Below are 20,491 nucleotides of genomic sequence, written 5' to 3'. Positions count from 1 at the left end.
TTTAGAACCTCTCAATTCTTATGTTCAACACAATTCTAACAAGCTTTGTTGTTGGTTTTTTCAGTCCCTATCAACTTAAGAAAATTGGTTTTTATTTAGAAAAAAAATGGTCACCATAACTATAGAGACTAGCTGCTATGTATAAAGATGTTCCGCTGGGAAAATACATTGAGAATTCTAATTTGGGAAATCTGGAGCACATCTCCTCTTACCCAAGCTGCAGTGGGAGGGAGTTCTTCTCTTGTGCCCAGTTGGCAACGGAAAGGGGGACTCCCACAGCTCCAAGCCACTGTTTATAGCTCCTGGGGCTTGAGAAGCAGGCTTTAGCAGGAGGAGAGAAATGAGAACAGGATGAGACACTGCAACAGGGCCCTCTGAGGTAAGAAAAGGGATGGGATTCTAATGAGCCAGGGGTAAATATCTATAAGATATGGGACTTCTTGTCAATGTAACCCTCCAAAGAAAAAGTCTGTCCAACCGGGCATCCCCTTGTTTTTTTTTTCTTTTTGTTACCTCAAGAGTTTACTCGACTTGCTGGTTTTCAAATGCCAAGGGTTAAAAGGCTTTCTTAAAAAAAATTAGTAGACACTACAGGAAAAGTTGCTGGTGAAGTGTATTGCTACACAAAAGTCTGAAGCAAAATTAATCTGTTTTAGAGGAAAAAGAGACTCGAGCTTTCCTGAACTCTGGAATGAAGAACAGGATATCTAGACTGATGAGGAGGAGGGATAAGTCAGAGGTTAGGAGGTTAATACTGGAGAAATACCATTTTAGATTGTTCCTGGGCAGCCTTCCTACCAGTAATATCCATTGTTTGTCAAGGCCAGTTAATCTCAAGGAGGGTATTCCTTCTTTGACCAGAGTGCCCTGTTTCTCTTCTGGATCTTTGCCTCAATCATAATTTGTCCCTGATATTATTAATGTCAGGATCCTTCTCATACCAGGACCTATATCTCTCTGTCCACTAACTACAGGACAGAAAAAGGGCCAATTTACTTCCTCCTCAGTTAGTTTTTAGCCCTTGTGTATAAATACAGAGGTGATAAAAGCCACCTTTTGCCTAAAATGTGTCTAATTGAGGAGGTGATCAAGCTGAGCTAAGAGGGTTTGAGAAAGCTAACCAGACACTAGGTACTCTACAAAAGATTTTTTTAAAATGGACTGGGGTATGAGACTCTAAACATGTCAATACTTGATGTCTGGTTCAGTGGGTAAAAGTGGCTATGGATCAAATAGAGATGGAGAAGGAAAGAAAGAAATAAGCATTTGTTAAGGACATGCTAAGTGCTAGTCATGGTGCTCAGCACTTTACAAGTATTATCTGTTTTGATCCTCACAACAACCCTGGGAGGGAGGTACTCTTATTATCTCCATTTTACAGTTGAGGAAACTGAGTTAGACAGAGGTTAAATAACTTGCCCAGAGTCACATAGCTAGTAAGTTTCTGAGGTTGGATTTGAGGGTCTTCCTGATTCCAGTGCTATCCACTGCACTACCTAGATGAAGTGTGAAGAGCATTTAAAGAAAGTGAGAATAGAGAGGCTGAAATAAAAGAAAAAAAGTTAAACATAGAGTAAATTACCTGAGACTAGACTTGGGGTTATGAACCCAATACAAATAGTTTTAAAATAACAATGGATGAGGAAGGTTGGAGGGACACAATCACGAAGACTGGAAAAAAAAAAAGCCAAGTTCCCAGAATAGTATAGAGGCGAATTCATGGAATTTTTATGGGAGAAATTTAAGGAATTTTGCTAAGGCAGAGTTCAGGTGGCTTTGAGATTAGCAAACCTGCCCTGAATTTGAAGGGCAGACTTGGGGCTTATTCAAAAAAAGACTTCACTTTTGCAATGTTTAGAGTTGAGCCTAGGTCTGGGGTGAACCAGTGAGGTTCATAGAAGGTCATAGAAGGAGCAAAGCTTCTTGGAGGAGTGAAGGAAGCTCAGGGACAGCCTCAAGACTCAGACTAATGCTTTAATACTGTAAGTTGGGTTCATCAAGTCAGTGAAAATGTGTTCCTCTAAATTAACTATTCTTAATGCATAAAGTTCATACCCAGGGATTCCCTTGCATTGTAACAAAATGTCTTGTGCGTATCTAGATATTATGGTAGACTGAGTGGTTTTGTTCTGAAGAGGCTCCTCTGTGAGATGAATGACTTAGGAGATGTGGGATTTTATTTTTTAGGTCTTTTCCACAGGCAGCAGCAACATAAATTTAACCAAACAGTAGAGGCATCTCCCTGAGAGTCCCAAGCTGTGAATAGAAAAGTGGTTAAAATACTGAACTTGGAGTCAAGAGGACCTCGGTTCAAGGACTGCCTCAGATACTAATGGCTGTGCGGTACAAGGTTGGTCACTGAACAGCTCTGTGACTCAATTTCCTCATCTATAAAATAAGGGGTTTGGATTGGATGACCTCTGAGGTCCCTCCACAGTCCCCCCCATTTAGGGGTTGTGTTCTGTCTAAGGAAGATAACCTATTAAGTCATTATTAATCATTAATTTCCTTAGCATGAATCAGTTCATCATAACAGAGCCAGTCACTTAACAAAGGCCCTACATCAATGGGGCAAAAGGCCAGGGAAGTCATGAGAAAGGAAGGAGATGAAGAGAGGGAGGTGCAGATTACACAATATTGCCTGAGTTGAGACACCACAATGCGGAGTCTTGGCAACAAGAGAACATTAGGCACTTGGGTGAGGAGCAGAACATCACAGACAAACTTCATCTATTTTATAATTTTGCCAAGATCCTTCCCTGAATGTAGGAAATTATGGCAAATTAGGATATACAAAAACATATAGAGTTTTTCCCCATTCCCTCAGAGTCCCAGCCAGGTGCAGAGAACACAGCGATACTACAAAAAGGTTAAAACTTGGAGACTAGGGCATCTGCGCTATTTGTAAGTTATGCAAGCAGAACTCCAAATGGTGGTCTCCCTCCCTCACTCCCTTAATGCTTTTCTTCATATGTGGGAAAACAAATCAAAATTAACTTCAACTTTTGAATGACAAAGTGATTAGAACAACAGACTTGAGGTCAGGAGGACTTGGGTTCAAATATTGCCTCAGACACTCACTAACTATGTGATATTAGGCAAGTCACTTAACCCCTCTGTGACTCGGTTTCTCATTTTTTAAATGAGAAGGTAAGATTGGATCACCCCTAAGGTCCCTTTCAGCTCTACATTTATAATCCTATGATCCACGGTCAAGTTATCTAACCTCTCTGACCCTCAGTTTCTTCCTCTGTAAAATGAGTAAGTTGGATTGAATGGCCTCTGAGGTTTTCCCAGCTCTAAATCTACCAACCTAAGTAGAAAATGGGGAGGAAAGCCTGAAAGGGATGTTCTGAGTGGGGTTAGAGGCTAAATGTTAAAGTGGGGAGGAACAGGCTCACCATCTTCATTTTACTGGGAGGCTTTGGGACTGAATGTAGATAAACGAGCCTTGGGTCTTCTTTTAATATCCCTAGCAGAGCCTTTTTGCTGTTTGTTCATGATAGATAGAAGAGGAAATAGTGGGGCTTAAGTTGCATTGTGAGGGATTTAGGTTAAATGCAAGAAAGAATTTATTTATAAGATTTGTAGATGTTGGTGTGGTATAAAGAGAAAAAATAGCATAATCACCTTTCCTGGAGGCTTTTTATTTAATAAGACGGATCTTTCTGTTTAGAATGATTTAGGTGTAGTGTTGCTTGAAGGAGGAAGTCAGATCTGCTAACACCTTTTCCTGTCCTGTGATTTTAATCATGATTTTAGTTTTTGATCAGTCAATGCCTGAGCACTTTGCAGTTCATTAGGGATAATTGCCACCTTGCCCCATATTGCCATAGCTATTACTACTGTTAATTTTTACTTCCACATTCATGTACATTTCCCAGTGACAGTAGGGGGCTACTTTCATACAGTTAGCTGCCCTGTGTTACATAATGCAAGTGCTGCTATTTTTAAAACCTTATGAGAGATTCTGCCTTAAGCCAGAACTACAAGTCTGAATCCAATTTACCAATCTTCTGGAAAATCAAAGATAATCAATGTTCCCCTTTGGGACCACAGGGACTAAATCATTTACTTTCCAGATTGTTTATCTTCTTCTGTATTTATTATAACTATTCCAATAGAATATAAGCTTCTTGAGGGCAGGATCTGTTACCTTTTTTTGACCTTGCATTATGCTTGGCACATAGCAAACGCTTAATAAAGGCTTGAAGTGACCAAGCATTATGTAATAACGGTAATTATTACAATAATTTAAGGATCCATGAGTTAGAAAATGGCAAAATAAGTTAGACACAGTTCCTACCAACTTGACACAAAGTTGAATGTCTTTACACTCTGGGGAAGAAATATTGCTTGATCTACCTGTCTAATCTATCCATTGATTCTTAGGGGACATAGAGATACAAAAAGTGTGTTAGTGTTTGAGAATACATCATTTTCAGCATAGCATAGGTACACACATAACTGAGAGGGAAAACGTTTCTAAGGAGAGCGATACAAATTGTTTACATGGGAAGAAGGATGGCATTACTATACAATTTACGGTTTAAAGACTCATTCTGTTCTGAACCTGTATTTAATCTATACCCATCTACCAAATGAATAAAACTTGTCCATGTTTTCCATGTTTTATTACAGATACACACCTTTAAAAAATCCAACAACCTAAAGAATTGTCATAATCATAGAGATATTATTTCCTCCTTAGATCTGCACAGTGTAAAACAAAGCAAAGAAGCCCTCTTCATTAAGTACTGCTTAGTAAGTACTGCTGTGACAAAAGGAACTCTGTCCTGCTGGGTCCTGCTCCACCTCCCCTTATATTATCAGCTTGATTTGGCTTAAAGCATTTGTCTGAGTCTTGGTTTCCCTTCAAGCTGGCGCTGGCACCCTCTCCAATCCTTACCCCTGAAATTACATTTACTCCTACCCCCCTAGGTCCAGACTGAGCTATCTCTTTTTAACAGCCTTAATCCCTGTACAAGGAAGGTTCTTTTCTGTCTGAGGCCCAGACTGATTCCTTAGTTTCAGACTGATGCATCCCTCCTCAAAGCCACCTGGACCCCAATTTTGGCAGTATTCCCTGGACTCTGCCCACAGAAATTCCCTCAACTAGCCTCTTTTCATTCTGGGCATATGGCCTGCTTCCAGCCTTTCATGACTGTGCTTCAGCAACCATCCTCATCTGCTCCTGCTTTAAACACCCTTCTCTAGAGAGATGATTCCCTCTCCACCTCCCTATCCCCTGTTCCTGCAGTCTTAATCAGCTCCTTCTGGGGTTCTCCCTCAGCTTTCTGAGCTTATCTCAGCCATTTCTGCAAACTTTCACTTTTAGGCCACTGCCTCTAGGGAGCTTACATGCTTAAAGGAGGAATAACCTATAAAGGGGACTCTATATTGTTAAAGGGGGAGCAAGACATAAAGGAGAGTTGGAAAGTAGTGGAAGTTGGGGGAAGGCTACCTATGAAAGGGCAAAAAAGAATAGAGGAGGAAAAAGCTGGAAATTAGAGTCAGGAGTGAAAGGAAGCACGGCTGGAGCTTCTCCGGAAATAGTGATCCAGGCAGGCTATCACCAATCAGAAGAGTCTGGTCTCAAGGCTAAAGTTTTTCCAGGGTAGAAGACAGCTGGGGAGGACAGAAAGGCAGGAGAGTTGAGTTGGTAGCAAAGAATACATAGAATTCAACTGCAGCTTATTCACTTTTCATTCTTTCATAGTAATACTTAAGAGTTTTCAAACTTCAGTAATTTCTGAGGTTTTTTGTTTCCTTTTTTATTCATTTGTTTCAAACCTCAGTAATTTCTGAGTTTTTATTTGTTTCCTTTTTTATTCATTTATTTGGCTGTGTCCTCCTCTATAACATTTTAATAGAGCCATACAATACTTTTGGGGGTAAGTTGGCAGGCTGATGTGGGAGGTGATACGGTTAAGTATAGCGCTGTCCCATTTATGAGTTGAGTTGATCCTTCCCTGGAAAATAAATCCTTGTATACTAATTTGTGTTGTATATGTCTAGCTTATTTATTTTACCCTAGAACTGAAAACCAAATTAAAAGTGACCATTGTCAGCCCCTTTTAAAGCTATTCTGTCTTTTCATTGATAAGGGAATCTTAGCCCTATTGATTATTCTCCCTTCCTAGATGAGGATCTGAATGTGTGATAATATGTGCTGAATTGGTTGTTTGCTTTTTAATTGGTGAAAAAAAATTTAATGCCTCAGGTTGAGACAGCTAGTTATTTGCTTAGTAGACTGGGGAAGTGGGGAGAATGAAGCATGTCAATTCAAGAACAATGGGCTAAGTAGTATATCTAGCTGACTAATAAATCTACAATCATATTACCTCAGGCTGGAGTGCTGTCATATTTCATAAGTGGAGTCAGAATTGGTCAAGAGTTTGATTAGGGACAATGAACAAAAATAATAGATCTCAGAAAGTAATTTCGATGATTTGAAAAGTCACATTGTCCTTCTGAATAAGACCTGAAAGATTGTTATTGATATCACTATTATTTCTTTTATTACTTAATAAGCACTTGTAATTCTAATAGTTGCTATACAAGACTGAGCATAGGTTCCTGTCATATGATAAGGTCTAGATTTGAAATGAAACATATATGACATGATATTCAAACCTAACCACCTCAGATCCCAGTGGAGGCTACCCAGAACGCTGTTGTACCTAATGAGCCCCAGGAATAGCAACCCCTCCTCTTAGGACACCAGCCCTCCCTTCCAGCCTAGCCCTCAGAACCATTATCCAGGGTGCACCTCTTTTGATGATAAGACTTAGCAACTGCCTCTGTAGGTGCTGAAGCATACTTCCCCATCCTTAGCTACTAAAGACTGGGAAAAGAAACCCTATATTGAAGGCACTGTGGTAGGAAACTGGCATACAAAGGTAAAACATAAATACAGGATAAATAGATAACTGATTTAAATAGGAAATCCATTGAAATAGCTAAAATTAGTGTGAGTAAAGAGAAGAGACAATCTAAGAGGTAAAAATACATAAAAAGAAAGTTAAAATCTCAAACCCAGAAAATACGTTCCACTCTATTTATCCTGGGGATTCATGAGTACTATTACTGATGGACAGCAAAGACCAATGAACGTGCTGCTGATAAAAATATTTTAGTTGCAGATAGCTTGGGACTTAACAAATCGAAATGACATCATCAAAATGTACATGTAGAATAAATTGTCAAGATAAGGGAATTTTGCAGAGAAACATTAATGCCTTTAACAAACAAAACCAAACTTTAAAAAAATGACATGGAAATAATATAAATTTCAGATGAGAAACATTGGTGCTACCTGTAGCAATTGATATTGCTAAAAACGATGTTTGTTGCATCACATTAAAAGTAGTTTTGAATGGTTCCACTTGTAGATAATAATGGTGGGAAGGAGAATTACCCATCTGTCTGAAGACCTTTGAGATCACTTAACTGAGAAAATAAAAACTTTCTATTGTGCATTGCAAGTAGTTAAGGCAACAGATGTACTTAAGGATGTTCATTTGATTACACATATACAATACATTATTGAGACTGATATTAGGAAAGATTTGTAACTTTGTAAACCCATTGAAGGCAATATAATTTCAATATAATTGACAGACTTTTTAATGAAATGTATTCAATGTGGGAGAATGTATTGGATTCTGTATTGATAAATCTCCAATGGCAGGACATAAAGCAGGTTTACAAGCCATCATTAAAAACATGGTTCTTCATGTACCTTCCTGTGTCAGCATTTCAACCTTTACCAATAATCACTTCTAGAGACTGGAAAAAATTGCAAAATGGGAGAAAGCAGTACATCCCAACTCTGTCCCATAACTACTCCAACTAAGATAAAGGAAAAACAGCAAACTGAGTAATAATCAAAAAAATTTAAGGAGAAATCAGAAAAGGCCATTTTTCCAGTATAACATTGAAGAATCAGCCCACAAGAAAGTGACCAGTCATAAACCTATAGCTGTTCCACTCTGAGTCCAGAGCAAATTCAGTTCAGTGGCATGGACCAAGCATGGGCTTGCAAATCTATCACTCTGGGCCTATATCATGTCACTCTAGAGTGACCTTCTAGCTAGCTAAACAGGAGGTAGGCTCAACAACTGTCTACTGGATTTCCAACCATATACAAACCTGTAGTTGTTTTGCCTAAACTCAAAATAGCATCTAGATCCTGCAAAGCTTAGATCAGGAGGGCAGCAATCAAACCATACCCTAGAAATTTGTAGCTCCCTGTCCTGAACTAACCTTGAGGTCCTTGAATCTAGCACTGAGTACCTAGAGAAAGGGCCACTAGGCTGTGCGATGTTAGACTACCAGTACTGGAGTAAAGAAGATTTATTTTCCTAAATTCAAATATGGTCTTAGACATTTACAAGCTGTGTGACCTTGGGCAAGTCACTTCACCCTGTTTGCCTCAGTTTCCTCATCTATAAAATGAGTTGGAGAAGGAAATGATAAACCACTCTAATATCTTAGCCAAGAAAATCCCAAATGGGGTCATGAAGAGTCTGACACAACTGAAAATGACTCAACAACAACAGCCTAGAGAAGGCAGAGGAAGATCGCTAAATGATACAGATCAGAACCAGAAGTAGGCAGAGCCTGCCCCTAACACAAAATTCCAACTAAGGAAATAGTGGATGAAAGAAAGAATTAACAAAAACCACTAAAGATAAGAATCCACTATGGAGCTAGACATGCTCCAGACACAAATCTACACAATGAGAATAACTCCAAAATAACTACAAGGAAAGCCACAAAGAAAAATTTAGCTTAGATGTAAGGAGGTCAACTAGAATTCTTGGAAGAAATAAAGCAAGAATTTTTAAAAAGAATTTTAAATGATATTATAAATCAAATGAAATCGTTAGACAAAGGAATTAGAAAAGAAATAAGATCTTTGGAAGAAAGACTTAGAATGAGCATTAACAGCTTGGTACAAGACGAACAAAGATTTGCCTAAGTAACAAAAACCCTGAAAATTAGAATGGCTCTGACATAACTTAGTGTCTACTTGAGAAAAAAAAAGTGTGTGTGTGTGTGTGTGTGTGTGTCACACACACACACACACACACGTATTATATATATATTAAAATCAAAAGATGAAAAAAGTAGAAGAAAACATAAGGTATCTTATTTCAAAAATAACTGAGGGGGAAAACAGATCAGGTGAGATAACCCAAGAATCATTGGACAATCTTAAAGCCTTGACAAAAAAAAAAAAAGAACCTAGACAACACATTTAAGAAATCATGAAGGAAAACTGTCTAGATCTATTCGAACCATAGGGTAAAGTGAAAATAGGAAAAATGCACCACCTGAAAAAAAACCCAAAACAAAAATTCACAGGAAGATCATAACCAGAAACCGGTGCTTCTGGCTCATAGGAAAATAGTTTAAGCAGTCAGAAAGAAAGTGTTCAAGTACCAAGGAACCCTAGTCAGGATCACAGAAAATTTGGCTGCAAATCCTTTAAAGAAACTGGAAACTTGGAGTACTCAACAATTTCTGCAGCTAATTCCAACAAAATGAAGACTGAGAAAAAGGCTATTAGCAGTTAAGAGATCACTGGTGACTTCAGAGGGAGCAGTTTCATTCAAGTGATGAGATTAGAAGACAGGTTGCAAAGGCTTAAGAAGTAAATCAAAAGTAAGGAAATGGAAGCACAGAATAGCAATTACTTTCTAGGAGTTTGGCTATAAAATGGAGAAAAACTACAGGATAATAACTTGAGGGGACAACAGAGTAAAATGAAGGAATTTTTAAGGACAGGGAAGCTTGCAGGCGGTAGGGAAAGAGCCAGTGAATGATATTGGAAATGGAGACTGGGAAGAGGAGGAGCATCGGGATAACCTTTTCCAGGTCACATAATATCTCTGAGTCTGTTTTTTCACCTGTAAAATGCACTGCCTACCTTAACAGAGCTATATGGAAAGCAGCTTGTGAATTAGAAAGGGAAGTAAAATATGAAGTAAGCAACCAGGTGGTACAGTGGATAGAGTTCTGGTCCTAAAGTCATCTTCTTGAATTCAAATCTGGCCTCAGACACTTACTAGCTGTGTGACCTTGGGCAAGTCACTTAACTCTGTGTGCCTCAGTTTCCTCATCTGTGAAATGAGCTGGAGAAGGAATATGCTCCAATATCTTTGCCAAGAAAACCCCAAATGGGGTCATGAAAAATCAGATAAGACTTAAACAACTCAACAACAATATTATTATCTATATGTCTTGGGACCATTGAAAACCATATGAAATATGTATGTGAATATAATCCACACCTCCCACATGAATATTTGCAATGCTTAAAATTTTTTAAGTGAATCTTTTTTTTGCTATATTTTGAAATTTTAAAAAAAATTATATTGGTACTCAATAGAATTTTATAGCCATTATTTCCATATCCTTATATTCCCTAAAAAAAATTTCAGATTGCTTTTAAAAATATTATTTTTCCCAGTTACACATAGAAACAATTTTAACACTCCTGGAGTTTTTTTTTTTTAATTTTGAGTTCCAAATTCTCTTCTTCCCTCTCTCCCTTCCTGCCTCATGGGGAAGACAAGCAATTCTATATAGGTTATACATGTGCTGTCATGCAAAATATATTTCTATGTTAGTAATGTTGTGAAAGAAAACACAGATTAAAAAAAAGAAAAATGTTAAAAGTTTAAAAAAGTATGCTTCAATCTGCATTCAGATTCTATCAGTTCTTTCTCTGGTGGTAAATAGCATTTTTTAAAATCATAAGTCTTTCTTAATTGTTTTGGATCATTTTATTGCTGAGAATAGATGAGTCATTCACAGTCAATCATCATGCAATATTGCTATTACTGTATACACTGTTCCCCTGGTTCTGTTCAATTCATTTTGCATCAGTTCATGTAAGTCTTTCCAGGTTTTTCTGAAAGCAACTTGCTTGTCATTTCTTATGGCACAATAGTATTCCCTTACATTCATATACCACAACTTGTTCAACCATTCCCCAATTAATAGACATCCCCTCAATTTCTAATTCTTTGCCACCACAAAAAGAATTGCTATAAACATTTTTGTACATATAGGTCTTTTTCCCTTTTGGGGGTAGGGGAAGAGGACACAGACCTAATAATGGCATTGCTGGGTCAAAGGGTACGCACAGTTTTATAGCCATGATTCCAAATTGCTCTCCAGAAGGGTTGAATCAGTTCACGACCCCACCAATAGTGATATAAAAACAAAAGATGACATGAGAAGCAAATGTATTCCAGGCATTGAAGACAGTCAGGACAAAGGCATGGAGCCACGAGAATGGAATACTATATGTGAGGAACCAAAAGAAAGTCGATTTGCCTAGAAACTGAGTACCAGATATCAATACAAATTTTTAAAAAGGAAAATCTCTATTGTACTCTGTTTATATATTAGTTTGGAAATTCTACCAAGAAATTCAGTAAAAGGTTTCATGTTTGGGTAATATTTGACCTATGCAAACCTATACCAAATATGATTCTCTTCATTTCTATATATTTACAAAAGTATCTATGATAATGTTTTCCCTAATTATTTACTGCATGATTATGTTGCCTTTATTTAACTTCTTAATTTTAATACCATGTTTGCTCTTCTCAGATGTACTTTATGTTGATTTAAAAGATAAAGGGTTTGCAAATTGTGTATGCTTTATCTTTTTAATACTGTGGTTCTCAAACTTTTCAACAATGGTAGAGCCCTTCAGTTTAAACAAAATCTTTGGCAGTAGTAAAATCCTCTAAAATTATTATTTTAAAGCCTACTAACAAATAGTATTAGATTCACTTAAAAAAGAAGTGTTTCAGAATTTCTTGCTGCACAGTCTGAGAAACACTGCTTTAAATTATTTTAGTCCATCTCTGTTTTCCTGATATCCACATTTCTAAGATTAATTGGTGTGCATGTACCAATAGTTTATTTTTCTAAGGAATCCCTTACCCACTTTCAATTAGTGTCTATTTCTCAATATCTTTGTTTCTTTTCCTAATTGCTCAAGATATCTTTTCTTCATTTTTCTTGCTAAAACTAGATTTTAATTACTTGATCCTTCTCTGGCAATCTGTGTACTGTAGTTGAATTGTTGCAGTATTTCACCTTAAAAAGACCAGCATTTTACTTCTAGACTAAGTCATCCTTCAACATGAGGTCCAAAGAAGTGTGATTATAAAATCACTGGGTTAAATGAACTAATGGACATCTATTAAAACCACCCATGGTGTAATCACCATGTAGGGGGTATAAGAGAAATGACATACATCAGCTTAGTCTTTGAGTAGCTTGTTGGGGAAATAAAATGTGTAAAAGGAAATGAGAAAGAGTATCAATATAGCATTCTAACAGTTGCAAAGTGATGGTACAAATTAAGTACATTAGAGCTAAGGGAATGTTGAATAAGGAAGCGATTCGGTTGGGCACGGATTAATCAGGGTAGGGTTCTCAGAGATAGAGAATTATGAGCTGGGTCTTAAAAGATATGAGGACATAGAATAGTGGAAAGAAGGTAAGAACAACATTTCAGGGGGAGTAAATGCAATCAGGCCAGAATAATCAAGCATGGGAGAGGGCTAACTAGTCAAATGGCTTGACTTGGTATGGAATAGCCATGGTGTTGAGTCATAATGAAATTGAAGAGCGGGAAAGTGTTAAATACTGGACTGAGGAGTTTAATAGAGCAGGATCATAGAATCATAGATTTAAAGTTAGATGAGACCTCAGAGGCTATGAGTCCAACAACCTCATTTTACAGATGAAGAAACTGAGGTCAAGTTAAGTGACTTGTCCAGGATCACATAACCACCAAGTATTTAAGGAAAAATTCACATCTAGGCCTTAAACTGACTCCAAACTTAGTACCCATTCGCATGCCACACTGTCTCTCAAGGTTATCTAAAAGGGAAAAGACGTGTTGAAAACAATGTGATAGCCAGTTATGAGACAATTATAAGAATCCAAATCTGTGATTACATTAACCTAGACTATGATAATTAACAGGAAGAATAAATCCAAGAGGTGTTATGGAAGATGTGAAGATGAAAAGACCCTCTTTGTAATTGGTCTTCATTCTGCTAATTTACTCTAGATTTTTAATAGCTAATTTTTTTTTCATTTTGGTAATGAAAACTTTCTCCTTTACAATTCACTGAAGTTTTTAGTAATAATACCTAATATTGATATAACACTTTACACATCTTACTTCATTTGTTATTTGCAACAATCCTATTGCTGTGCTATAATTACCTGTTTGAGACATATACAAACTGAGGCTGAGAAAAATTAAGTGACTTGCCAAAGGTCCCACAGGTATTAAATGAGCAAGTAACAAAAAAATTGATAATAAAAATCTAATAGTGGCAGGGAAGACCAAGACATAAACCCAAAAGAAGACAAAAATGTGAAAACTACTACCAAAAAAGCCTCAAATAAAAATGCTAACTAGACTCAAACCCAACAAGAATTCCTGGAAGAGTTAAAGAAAGAGATAAGAGTGGTAGAGTAAAAATTGATAAAAGAAATGAGAGTGATGCATGAAAATTATGAAAAGAGAATTAACAGGGGCAGGTAGGTGGTATAGTGGAGAGAACATCGGACCTGGAGTCAGGAGGACCTGAGTTCAAATCTGCCTCAGACACTTAACTGTGTGACTGTGGCCAAGTCACTTAACCCCAATTACCTCTTTAAAAAAAAATTTTATGTGAGAGAGAGAGAGAGAGAGAGAGAGAGAGAGAGAGAGAGAGAGAGAAAGAATTAACAGCTTCATAAAAGAGGCACCAAAAATACTGGAGAAATGTTACCTTAAAAAAAATTGGCCAAATGGTAAAAGAGATACAAAAATTTCCTGAAGAGAACAATTCCTTAAAAAGTAGAATTGGCTAATTGGAAAAAGATATGCAAAAATTCACTGAAGAAAAGAACTCCTTTAAAAGGAAGAATTGACCCAATTTAAAAAACAGATACAAAATCTCACTGAAGAAAATAATTCCTTAAAAATTAGAATTGGACAAGTGGAAGTTAATGGCTCCATAACACATCAAGAAACAATAGAAGAAGGTCAAAAGAACGAAAAGGTTAAAAGAAAATGTAAGATATTTCATTGGAAGTACAAGTGACCTGGAAAATAGATCAAGAAGAGATAATTTAAGAAATATTGGACTACCTAAAAGTCATGATCAAAGATAGAATTTAGACATTATATTTTAGGAAATTATGAAGGAAAACGGTGCTCGTGTTTGAGATCCAGAGGGTAAAATAGAAATGGAAAGAATCCACCAATGATCTCCTTAAGGAAATCCCAAAATGAAAACTCCTAGGAATATTATAGTCAAATTCTCAATATTCCAGATCTAAGACAAATACTTCAACCAGCCAGAAAGAAACAATTCAAATATCATGGAGTCACAGTCAAGATAACACAAGATTTAGCAGCTTCCACAGTAAAAGGGTGAAGGGATTGAAATATGATGTTCCAGAAGGCAAAGGAGCTGGGATTACAACTTAGAATAGATTAGCAAAACTAAGTATGATGCTTCTAGGGAAAATGAATATTTAATGAAATAGAAAACTTTCAAGCATTCTTGCTGAAAAGACCAGAACTGAATAGAAAATTTGGCATTCAAATATAAGACTCAAGTATAAAAAGGGAAACATAAATGAGTAATCATAAAGTACTCAGTGAAGTTAAACTGTTTATATTTCTTTATTGAAAGATAATACATATGACTCCTAAGAAGTTTATCATTATTAGGGCAAATAAAAGGAGTTTACACAGACAGAAGGCATAGATGTGAGTCAATTATGTTAGACTCATCTCAAAAAAAAAATGAAGAAATGAGAAAAAGGGATGCACTGAGGGAAGGGAGAAGGGAGAGGCAGAATGGGGAAAATTTTCTCACATAAAAAATTTTCTCACAAGAAGCACACAAGGAAGAGCTTTTGTGACGGTGAGGAAAATGGGGGGTTGCAGGAAAAGCTTGAAATTCATTCTCATCAGAGCTGCTTCAAAGAGGGAAGAAAAAAAATATATATATATACATACATATATATAGTGTATATATGTATACACATATAAATGTATGAATGTATATGTATATGTGTATGTATCTATATCTATATACATATCTCTGCATCTATCTCTATCTATGTCTCTATCTGTCTGTATACTGAGTTGTATATAGAAAAGTAACTTACCCAATAAGGAAATAGGAGGGGGAAAGGATAAGAGAAAGGGGGAAGGGGATGATGAAAGGCAGGACAGGTCATACACTTCTGAGGAGGGACAGGATAAAAAGAAAAAGAAAAGAAGAACCGAATAAAATGAGTTGGAGGGAAATACATAGTAAACGTAACTGTGAATGAAGTGAGATAAGCTCACCTATAAAATGGAAGGAGATAGTAGAATGGATTAGAAACCAGAATCTGACAATATATTGTTTATAAGAGACACACTTGAAATAGAAAGACACACACAGAGTTAAGATAAAGGGTTGGAGCAGAATCTAACATGCTTTAGCTGAAGTAAAAAAAGCAGCGGTAGCAATCATTATCTCAGACAGAGCAAAAGCAAAAATAGATAGACCTAATTAAAAGAGATAATCAGGGAAACTACATTATGCTGAATGTACCATAGACAATGAAGTAATATGAAAAATTTTTACAGCAAGTGTCTCTGATAAAGGCCTCATTTCTCAAATGCATACTGTATATAGAACTGAGTTAAATTTATAAAAATAAGAGCCATTCTCCAATTGATATTTAAAGAATATGATAGACATTTTTCAGAAGAAATCAAAGTTATCCAAAATCATATTTTAAAATTCTCTAAATCACTATTGATTAGAGAAATGCAAGTTAAAATAATTCTGAAGTACCTCTTCATACTTATCAGAAATTATAAATGCTAGAGGGGATGAGGGGAAAATAGGTACACTAATAATCTGCTGATGGAATAGTGAACTGGTCCAACCTTTCTGGAGAACAATGTGGAGCTATGCCCAAAGGGCTATAAAATTGTGCATACCCTTTGATCTAGCAATACCACTACTAGGTCTGTACCCCAAAGAGATCAAAGAAATGGAAAAGGGAGCTATGTGTACAAAAATATTTATAGCAGCTCTTTTTTTGTGGTGGCAAAGAATTGGAAGTCAAGGAGATGCTCATCAATTGGGGAATAGCTGAAGAAGTTGTAGCATATGATTGTGATGGAATATTATTGTGCTATAGAAAGGACAAGGGGGATGGTTTCAGAAAAACATGGCAAGACCTATATGAACTGATACAAAGTGAAGTGAGAAGAACTGGGAGATTATTGTGGACAGTAATAACTATGTTGTAATGATGATCAACTGTGAAAATACAACAATCCAAGACAATTCCAAAGAACCCATGATGAAAAAATGCTATCCACCTCCAGAAAGAAAATTGATGAACTCTAAATGCAAATTGAAGTATAATTTTCTCCCTTTATTTTTCTGGTTTTTTTCTGAAATATAGCTAATATGGTAATATGTTTTGCATGATTTTACATGTATAATTGATGTCATATTGCTTGCCTTCTCAATGGGTGGTCTAGGATGTGAGAAGGAGGGAGAGAATTTAGAACTCAAAATTTAAAAAGAACAGAATGTTTAAAATAAATAAATAATAATTTGAAATGTTTAAAAAAAAAAAGAGGAGCACAGCAGAGAAGAGATATACTCACCTATCCTCTTCTCTGTGACGTTCTTCCAAGTCAATCGCTCTTAAAGTTTGTCATGTCATGGACCCTTTGATGGTTAGATGAAGCCTATGGACCCCCATAGGAGAATAATGTTTTTAAACACATAAAATAAAATACCTATATAAAAAGACACCAATTATATTGAAAAATGGTTATCGATTTTTTTAGGTTCACAGACTACAGTTGAAGAACCACTGATCAGAGGTAGGACATATGGCCTTCATTATCATTATCATCAACAACAAGCATTAATTAAACACTTACTATGTAGCTGGTACTCTGCTAAGTGCTGGAATTACAAAGAAAGATAAGAATGGTCTCTGCTCTCAAGGAGCTCACCTTCTAGTGAGGGAGAGAATACGCAAACACCTAAGTATATACAAGATAGGTAGATAGATGTAGGTATGTGGCTATATATCTATACATATATATATAAATACATACATACATATGTATGTGTATATAGTGTAAATGGAATGTCATCTCAAAGGTAAGGTACTAGCAGTAGGGGAGACAGCTAAAGGCTTACTGTAGAAGGTAGAATTTGAGGTGAATCATTTATGGGAGGCCAGGGAAGCCAGGATGTGGAGGTAAGAGAAAGCACAGAAAGCATCAGAATATAGAGGATGTCAAACAAAAATGCAGTAGTTCATTTGTCCTCCTGCAGGAATAGGGTCACATCCAGGTGAAGGCTGAATTGTGAGAATGGGTATCACTCGAACCAATACAGAGCACTGTCACTGGTTACTTTACTAATACACCTTTCCCAATACTTTCAGCAGTGAAACACTCAAAAGCCCAAGATGATAAAAGGAAAAGAGGTGTTAAAGCTGTCATAAACTGGGACACATCTCACAACAGTGCACTGGAGGAATAAAAATAAATCTCAATAGCAAAGGACACAGGAGGTCCTGAATCCATAGCAAGATGCCCCACAGGGTTTAGTGAATACTAACACAATCCACTAAAGTCATTCAGTTGAAACTGCTGCAAAATTATATGGACTTTCTGCTACTTTATTTCCATGGAAGGCAGCTAATATCTGTCCATTCCATCTGTGTTCAAAATGGCGTGATGGGATGGTCTTAGATCACTATCATAACAGCACAGAGTTATAGAATGGAAAGAATATTGAAGTCCATGACAAAAAACTGGACTTAAGTCCTGACTCCAGCACTCAGTTGTTATATGACATTAAATGTAACCATGCGTAAATCATTTAACATCTCTGAGACTATTTCTTCATTTGTCTAAAAGAGGTAGTGATAACTTTCATGACCTATCTTATTAATTTGCTATGAGGAAATACTTGTTAACTTCATAACTCCAGAAATGTGATCTCTTATGATTATAAAATAATATGGCAATGATTTTCTCAACTACCATGATTCTATGCACCTCCTCCTCTTTCTAACTTCTGTATTTCTGTTGAAGTATCACCATCCACTCATCTAGGTTCACAATCTTCAAGTCATTCTTGACTATTGTCTTGCCCTCACCCCACATATTCCATCAGTTACCACCTGTTGTTAATTTTTTTCTCTATGACTTCTTTGATGTCTTTCCCTTTCTCTCCACTCATTCCTCTATCACCATAGTATAGGCCCTTATTATGTCCAGAATGGATTATTAAAATGCCCTCCTAATTGTTCTCTTTGCTTCCAGCCTCTACCCTCTCCAATTCATTCTCCTCTCAGCTGCTGAATTGGTGTTCCTGAACTACAAGCCTCACCAAATCATTTCTGTGCTCAAGAAATTCCAGTAGCCCTAGGCCTATATCCTGAAGAGACAAAAAAAACAAAGAGGAAAAAGACCTATATGTACAAAAATATTTATAGCAGCTCTTTTAGTGATGGCAAAGAATTGGAAATTGAGGGGATATCCATCAATTAGGGAATAGCTCAACCAGTTGTGATACATGCTTATGAAGGAATACTACTGTGTTAGAAGAAATGATGAGCAGGATGGTTTCAGAAAAGCCTGGGAAGACTTATGAACTGAGGCAAAGAGAAATGAGCAGAACCAGAAGAACATTGTGCATAGCAACAGCAATATTGTATGATGATCAACTGTGGATGACAGCTTTCTCAGCAATACAGTGATCCAAGACAATTCCGAAGGACTGATGGTGAAAAATCCTATCCATCTCCAAAGAAAGAACTGATGGAGTCTGAATGCAGATTTAAGCAGACTTTTTCCTTTAATTTCTTCATTTTTCTTGGGTTGTTTAGTCTGCATTTTCTTTTACAACATGACTAACACAAAAATCTGTTTTGTATGAATGCACACGTATAACCTATATCAAATTGCTTGCCCTCTCATTGAGAAGGGAGGATAAAGAAGGAGGGAGGGAGGGAATTCGGAACTCAAAAAAAATTTTAAAGGAATGTTAAAAATTATTTTTATATGTAATTGGGGGAAAATAAACTATCAAATGTGAATTTTATTTTTTAAAAAAAGAAGAAATTCCAGTAGCTCTTCACAATTTGGCCCTAGCCTGCCTTTCCAGACTCATTGTATGCACACTACCCCCTACCCCCTTTTGTGTTCCTCCTCATTACAGCAAAACTTGGTGTTCCATGTATACATAGAAATGTGTGTAGATGTATGTATATATGTGTGTATGCATGTACAGATCTATCAATCTATAGATATATAAATATAGATTTATTTCATCTTCCACCTCTGTGACCCTACATAGGTTGTAAACTTACCTAGAGTGTTATCCCTTTCACCTCCAACTCTGATAATCTCCATTTTCCTTCAAAATTCAACTCCAAACTTCAAAACTCAGCTGTAAAACCTTTTTCTATTGCTATCTCCCCAGAAATTACTTGGTAATATTTGTATTTAATTTTCTAAGTGCATGTTTTTCCTCAATCCTCCCTACCTAGCAGAATATAAACTCCTGAAGGCAGAGGTTATTTTTATATTTGTATATTTATATTTAATTTGTATATATTATAACAGTATATTTGTATCTGTTCTAGCAGACTCTCTACAACATAACAGGCATATAATAAATGCTCACTAAATAAAATAAAATGCTACCATATCTGTTGCAAAGATATTTCCATCAGGAGAGAATTGCATAATGCTAGCAGGAATTTTCTTCTCAAAATCGAAGGTCTACCCTGCCATGTCATATATCACTTATAGAATAAAAGTTCTCTGGTGGCAGGCATTGTGCAATTAAAAAAAAAAATTGTATTCCCAGAACTTGGCATGGCATTTTGTATACTGTCAGTGTTTAATAAATGTTTGTTAGATGGATAGATGAATCAATGAATGAATCCACAGATTAGCAGGAGCTCTCCCAAACCTTTCTGCTAAAGGTAATAACTAGTGGTAATTGGGATTAGAAGCAAAACAGATTATAATAAGCATGGCTATTAAAGCCCTTGAAATTCTGAAAAGCAAGGAGGCAAAAGATACTAACTCACACATCCTCTTCCTTATGCCATTCATCTAGGTCAGGAGTTCTTCATGTTTTTTGTATCAAGGCCCACTTTGGCAGTTTGAAGAAGTCTGTGGACCCCTTCTCAGATTAATGTTTTTAAACGCATAAAATAAAACCTATAAGATTACAAAAGAAGCTAGTCATATAATATTATCAAAATATTATAAAACAAATTCATGGATTCCAGGTTAAGAATCCCTGAATTCTAGATAGTAGGACACATGAATTTTATGCAGGAAAACAATACCTTCCTGTTGTTTGTTTCATTATTGCTGTACTACAACAGG

General features: G+C 36.4%; 1 long non-coding RNA gene across 1 annotated transcript; it reads left to right on the top strand.

Annotated features, from left to right (window-relative positions):
• Positions 1-274: 274 nt before the first annotated feature.
• LOC110212482 (uncharacterized) lies at positions 275-19,797 on the top strand. The gene is made up of 4 exons (XR_002325674.2): positions 275-379; positions 2,188-2,350; positions 16,913-16,948; positions 18,410-19,797. It is a non-coding gene; the product is annotated as an uncharacterized LOC110212482 (long non-coding RNA).
• Positions 19,798-20,491: the final 694 nt, after the last annotated feature.

This window comes from Phascolarctos cinereus, unplaced genomic scaffold (assembly GCF_003287225.1).
Source record: "Phascolarctos cinereus isolate Bilbo 61053 unplaced genomic scaffold, phaCin_HiC Scaffold_7;HRSCAF=346, whole genome shotgun sequence".
Taxonomy (NCBI): Eukaryota; Metazoa; Chordata; class Mammalia; order Diprotodontia; family Phascolarctidae; genus Phascolarctos; species Phascolarctos cinereus.
Note: the sequence above shows the minus strand (reverse complement) of the source record. Positions and strands in the feature narration are given on the sequence as shown.